This window comes from Colobus angolensis, unplaced genomic scaffold (genome assembly GCF_000951035.1).
Source record: "Colobus angolensis palliatus isolate OR3802 unplaced genomic scaffold, Cang.pa_1.0 Scaffold454, whole genome shotgun sequence".
In the NCBI taxonomy this organism is placed as follows: Eukaryota; Metazoa; Chordata; class Mammalia; order Primates; family Cercopithecidae; genus Colobus; species Colobus angolensis.
Window position 1 is genome coordinate 883,984 of NW_012117977.1, and position 7,158 is coordinate 891,141.

General features: G+C 42.8%; 1 pseudogene; it reads right to left on the bottom strand.

Annotated features, from left to right (window-relative positions):
- Nucleotides 1-5,389: 5,389 nt before the first annotated feature.
- On the bottom strand, nt 5,390-5,795 carry LOC105523225 (annotated as a pseudogene).
- Between the last annotated feature and the right edge of the window lie 1,363 nt (nt 5,796-7,158).

The following is a 7,158-nucleotide window of genomic DNA, read 5'->3' on the forward strand; positions in this document are numbered from 1 at the left end:
ACATGGCACAAGTATACATATGTAACAAACCTGCACGTTATGCACATGTACCCTAGAACTTAAAGTATAATAAAAAATAAATAAATAAAAAACAACAACAGTAAAATTATATAGGCCAAGAGGGAGAGTTATATTTTCCCCAAGTTTCCTACATCTGTTTATTGGTCATGGGACACATAAAACATCTTATGAATGTTTCACTGTGGAAGAAAAATCGCTTCAAGCTGAGCTAAGAGTTAGGTATTGCCATGGATATGGATATATTTTCACAGTTCAGCTCAATTACCACATTGCTTATCATGTTGCTTTACAACATTGTAGGCTATTAAAGCTACTTTTTCATTTTACAGTATAGGAAACTAAGGCTGGCCAGGCAGGTGATTCAACTTGCTCAAAGTCACATGGCTAGTTAGTATCAGAACTGAACTAGAACCACCCAATGAGCACAATGCTCTTTCTACTGCAAGGATTTGTTAAAATAGTGTCTGAACAGGGGAAAGATTTTGAGTTAATTGGCCACAAGTGGTCCCCATACCCTGCTGTGGGGAGCTTAGCAGAGGTTCCCTGAATAAAAAATAGCTTAGGACTGGAGAAGAAATTTTCCAGGCTCTCGGTCACTCAAACAAATAGACATCTTTTTGAGCACGGATTACCTATTTGTTTATTCAACAAACACTTGTTGAGCCCTGTGCTGGGCGGGGATAGAAATTTTTTTAAAACCCACAGTCCCTGCCTTGACAGAGCTTAGAATCCACTAAGGAGAGAATAATGTATAAATACATAAGTTCAATAAACTTCCATAGCTATAGAGGGGGCACAAGAGATGGTTTCAGAAAGGAAGTAATCAACCAAAAAGGAAAGCAGGCCAGGTTAATCACTAAGCGCGATGTGAGGCAGAAACTTAAGCGCAGTATGGTCAGAGTTTAGTGTAAAGAGGGAGGGAGGGATCTTTGTAAGCTACAGAGTTCAAGGAAGGCTTTTTGGAAAGTTAAGTCTAGAAGTAAGCTTTGGAGTATGTGTAGGAACCATATAACCAGAGAGGATACTTCAGATGAGGAACAGCATGAGCAAAGGTATAGACACAAGAAAGTATATTGTCTATTTGGGGATGGCCCTTTAGATATTAAGTTTAAAACTGTTCTTAAATCACCCTTCACCTTTTGCTTCTATTTTGCCTTTCCTGTAAGTACCTCTGGCCAGCAGGTCACATTTGAATTGTTTCTTTAGTCTCCAATCTCACTCTTCATGCTCACTGTGTCTCTGGTAGTCTGCAAGTCCACCATGTACAGTTGTGCATGTTGTTCACTGCACAAAGGATACCCAGTCATGGAGGTGAATGGGAGCTGAAATCCATACTGCACTGTACTCACCAAGTAATGCGTTCTTTTCCTAATTTGATACATGTGTGCTTGCTAGCCCATGCCCCCAACCCAAAAAGGAGCACTTTTTCCAGTTTAGAGAAAGGTACCCTAGCAGTGGCTGAGGCACTAAATCATATGTAGATGAAAGGTAAATAAGTGAGGTAAATGAGATTTATCTCTGATTTGTGCCAGCTTCAAGTCTTTACAGCTGAAGCCACTAATGAAGCCACCACAGTTCCACCTCAGTTTTTATACTAATCATGACTAAAGTAGGAAAAGTAGCAAGAGCCCCAGAGACCCTTCAGGGAGCTTAGAACTGTCACTTTCCTGGATCCTGTATGAGGTCACCCAGAGATGACCTATACCTGATGTGGCTCCCTTGATTTGATTTCCCTCTCATCCTAAACTGGATGACTAAGTGGTACCAGTTCCCGTGACTCAGTTATTCTTTCTCATAGGAAAACTACATTTCTATATGACTCACAACCAAGCTTATTCCTTATCTCTTATCTCCCTGCCTGGCAGTACCACCAAAATCATCCTTAGAAATCAACTGGACACTCACTTGCCATACCCACCTACCATGGTTGGTAGTCTTGCGCCAAGTCCTGACTCCCTTTTCCTTCCCACCTGTCCTGTGCCACCAAGGTCCACTCTTCCCCACAAGCTACCAGTCAGAGCTTTCAGACTTCCAAGTTTCCCTGGCTTTATCAGGCTTAAAGGGCTAAGCCGCTATAATATAAAAACCTAATAGTATAGGGTGTCAAAGAACTCACCACTTGTCAAGTTTCTCTCCACTTGACAGTCCAGGGCACATAGGTAGCCTACTCAGCTCATTCAGTCACTCCTGGACTTGGGTTGATTCCTTCATGTTTCTCTACCCTTCTCTAAGGCAACAGCCTTATCTGCCAGTTTCAGGCTATATAAACAAAGCTGAGTAATGTGTGTTATGGGCACATCCATATTTCTTCTGTTAGTGGAAAAAAGTAAAAGGGAGCACATGTGCAAAGTTTAACGGGCTGGGCCTAGAAAAAGCACACATCACTCCTACTTACATTTCATTGGTCACAGAGCCACACCAGACCACAAGGGGTACTGGAAAATGTACATAAGTACCTAGCTGGACATCCTCACCCCAGCTACAGGTCTATTGTTAAGGAAGATGCCAAACTATCAGTAAAAAGCATTTATTTTGTCATAATTTTTTACCCTAGCTAGAAACTTGATGATCAAGTATAATAAAGTTCAACCAATTTAAATAGAATCAAACTTAATATATTAATAAATGTGTTCAAAGCAAGGCATATACTTTTCCCTTAGGCACTGTTTCTCAAAGTGTGGTGCATGGACTCTGGGTGATCCAGGGCCACTGATCATTCCCAGAAACCTAGCCAGTGACAGAGGAAAAAACAATAATATTATTTCTTTACATGCCTTCCACATATTTGAGATGTAAGGCTAATTATGATTTTTTACAACAATCACATTACATTCTTTTTTGTCAAATTACATTCTTAACAATCCTTATGTTTTTGTTTTTTTTTTTTTGAGACAGGATCTTGCTGTGTCACCCAAACTGGAGTGCAGTAGCGCGATCTTGGCTCACTGTAATCCTCCCACCTCAGCCTCCTGATTTTCTGGGACTACAGGCATTCACCACCACACCTGGCTACCTTTGGTATTTTTTTGTGGAGACCAGGTTTAGCCGTAGTGCCCAAGCTAGTCTTGAACTCTTGAGCTCCAGTTAAGAGAATAAACTTTCGGCTGGGCGCAGCGGCTCACGCCTGTAATTCCAGCGCCTTGGGAGGCCAAGGTGGGTGGATTGCTTGAGGTTAGGAGTTTGAGACCAGCCTGACCAACATGGTAAAACCCCATCTCTACTAAAAATGCAAAAATTAGCCAGGCATGGTGGCACATGCCTGCAATCCCATCTACTCGGGAGGCTGAGGCAAGAGAATCACTTGAACCCAGGAAGTAGATGTTGCAGTGAGCCGAAATCATGCCACTGCACTCCAGCCTGGGTAACAGAGCAAGACTCTGTCTCAAAAAAAAAAAAAAGAATAAACTTTTCAGGAAGTCGAAGACCCCAAGAAATGAGGTGGTTTGCCTAACATCAAGCACTGGGTGTGCAAACAGGCAGCTGCCGTGACAGTTTCTGGCAGTGAGTCTCTGACACGAACGGCTCCCTCTGTTCAGGGAGGACCTGGGCTCCCTCACTTTGAGTCTTGCTCTTTCTTTTCATCTAAAAGGGCGGAGCGGATCCCCAGCTTTTTCAGTTCTGCCAGCACATCCCCATTCTGGTGCATCTGGGCCCCATTCCTTTGTTCTTCCCTCTAGCTGAGGAAAAATAACCACTAATGCTGAGGAGACAGCCTGTGGTTTAGCTCATAACTGATTAGCTCATAACTGACACGTGGGTCACGTGAGGCAAACTGAATGGACTCCAACACCATAGTCTGGCGTTGCTATTCACCCCCCTCTACTAAGAACAAAATTCCGTCTAGTTCATGACATCTGAAAGGAGGTATCTCATGCTGCCTGCTTGGAGGGCAATTCATTTGGAAATCTCTCTGGGAAAGCGCAGAGCAGAGCTGATTTATGGCACCACCACAAGGTATCACCGCAAGCATCAGGACCAAGTGGAGGAAGTGCCACTGACCAGCCCTGAGGCCAGCATTCCAGCCTGTGAACAAATCCTGTGGGTTGGAATGCTGCTGCTAACCCAATGAGATGGACTACCGGCCCATGCAGCAGCCTCTGACAACACTTAACTGTGAGAGACCTGGGCTCTGGGGAGGCCTCTTCCTGCTGTGTCATGGTGATGTGACCATGAGGGTGGGAACCGAGCCCAGGAAAAGCTCCTTCTGGACTAGGTCGACCCTTGTGCAGAATACTGGCTCATGCTGAGTGCTTTTCCCTGAGACTTCAGGGCCTCTGTCACCCTTTCCAGACCAGTCCTTCTGGCCACTGCCTGGCCAGGATGTATCTTATGGCACTCTTGGGACTCTAGGGTGAAGAACCCACCAGGGTTAGAAATTTTGATGACTCAGGTACATGGAAATTTGGAGGTCTCTCAAGCTATCAACAAAGCAAACAAATAAAAAAAATGAACAAAATCTCTATCAGAAGACAAAAATGTCAATGGGATTTTGGGGGCAGTAAAATTACATTGATTTTTCCTCTTTTTATTTTGCTGTATTTTCCAAGTTTTATATTACTTTTATGTTGGAAAAATAAAGTTTACTAAGAAAAAAAAGGTTTGTTGAATATTAAAGTAACAACAAAAATAATGATTTAAATGTTACAACTCAGTAAACACCATAAACATAAATAGTGAACAGGTCTCCAGTACAAACACAGAATGTGAATCTCTATGTCCTAAGAGAAATAAGCCCGTGTGTGAGTGACAATATCATATAAGCAGTCGAAAATGCAAATATGAAGCAAGAAGATAAATGTCTGAAAATTTGATTTTATTAGACCTGCCACCCATTTGCCCCAGTCTCCAGCATGCTCTTTATAATAAAATGTATCAAATTGTAGCACCAAGTCATCAAAGCTTTTATATAACTTTTTTCCTGTGTTGGTAGTTTATTAAAAAAAAAAACACCCCAGTTATCACAGTTTCTTCTTTGTCCATCGTTTTCCATAACAGAGGAAGCTCTACATAATTTGGGGGAAGATAATGTCTTTGCAGACTGACATATTTGCAGAGGGGTCATGAATAATGATTCCAAAGCTCCTAGTTTAACTCCTGAATCAGGCAAAAAATAAATGGCAATATAAGAACAAATTTTGTTTACAACACTATCATAATACAGCACTGAATTATTACGGTGCAGTGGTTGCAATTAAGTTCACAATAAAATCTTCTTAGCCCAAACACCAGACAAACTAAAATCACCCGACTGCTCATGAACTGAAATGATCAGTGCAAGGCAGTTGTCTCAGTAGTGAAAACCAAAATCGGTAAGGTTTTTCTGGCAGTGAGTCTCTGACACGAACGGCTCCCTCTGTTCAGGGCGCCCTCACTTTGAGTCTTGGTCTTTCTTTTCATCTAAAAGGGCGGAGTGGATCCCCAGCTTTTTTTGTTCTTCCACCAGTTCCCCATTCTGGTGCACCTGCAAAAGAATGTCACAGCCCCGCACAAACTCGCCGTTGAGGTACACTTGCGGGATGGTGGGCCAGTTGGAAGCGTCTTTAATGCCTTGTCGCAGCTCGGGTTCGTCCAGCACTTCGTAGGCCGCGTAGTCGCGGACGCCGTGCAGCCACAGGATCTGCACCACGGCGTTGCTGAAGCCGCACTGGGGTTGCTCCGCTGTCCCCTGGAGGGAAGACAACCACTTTGTCCTTCTTCACCAGCCCGTCCAGCTGCTCTGCCGAGCCACCACCGCCGGCACCCGAGCCCGCCGCTCGGCCCAGGGACCGGCTCATCCCCGCAAGCTCGTGGAAGCCCACGACGGCCCAGGTCGTTGGCTGGCCACCCAGAGCTCTCCTCGGCCCGCGGCCACTTTTACATAATTATTAATCAAAGTACAGTTAACCCTGTGATAAGCCAATTGAATATTTTGAAAGCAAGCACGAAGTAATTCTTTGCTGTATGAAGTTGATGAATATTGTGACGAAGGCAGGGAAGATATTAAAGCTATGGGGGTGTCATTCAACATTATTCGACCTCTTGGCAAAACAAGTACAAATCACTTCATTGCCAAGAAGCTTATAAAACCAGGCACAATATCAATGACAAAATGACTTAGAGAAAGCAGAGTGAGTCATCAGCAGAATTTTTATAACAACGTCATAGGACATCCATAATATCTATGGCACACAATATAAAAGGCAATTATTATCACATGTGGACACCAGCAGATATTCTACTTTAGAGACAGGCAAAAACACTGATATGCAGACTCTTGACGTAGGAGTAGTATGTACACACACACACACACACACACGGGAGAAGTGCTCCACATAATGGTTCCACCACACAAGGATCCCTCATGTTGCTGTTTTATAGCCACACCCACTATCCCCACCTCTACCCCCTTCTTAACCCCTAGCAACCACTCACATGTTCTCCATTTTTATAATTTTGTCATCTCAAGGATGTTATTCATTTGGAATCATATATAATTTTGCCATTGCCTTTTTTCACTTAGTACAATTTTTGTAGATCCACTCAAGCTGTTGTACATATCAATAATATGTTCCTTTTCATTTGTGAGTAGTGTTCTATGCTATGGATATACCATAGCTTGCTTAACCATTCACATGTTGAAGGACATTTGAGTTGTTTCCAGTTGGGGGCTATCAGGAATACATTGCTGTGAACATTTGTGTACAGGTTCTTATATGAACATAAGTTTTCTTATCACTGGGATAAATGCCCATGAGTGTAATTGCTGGGTTGTATGGTTGTTGCATGTTTGGTTTCATTAGAAACTGTCCAACTCTTTTCCAGAGTAGCTGTACCATTTTACATTGCCACCAGCAATATAGGAGAGCTCTAGTTTCTCCTCATAAAAGGAAAGGCTTTTAATTTAGTTAACAAGTGGTTTTTTTAATGAGTCATGAAGTAGATTGGAAAAGGGGCACTGCAGCCAATTCTGAAGAGCATTAGCCATGACTGCTGCCCAGAAATATGCTGCAAATAATAGAGGTTGCACCCAAATGTGAAGCCACTCATGACTTGATTAACAACGATCAGCAATATGCCTTCTGATCACAATTCGGTGTTGAAAAAAACAAAGATTGTGAGTATAATAAAATTTTGGCCCCTAAGAAGATGTCTTCCCAG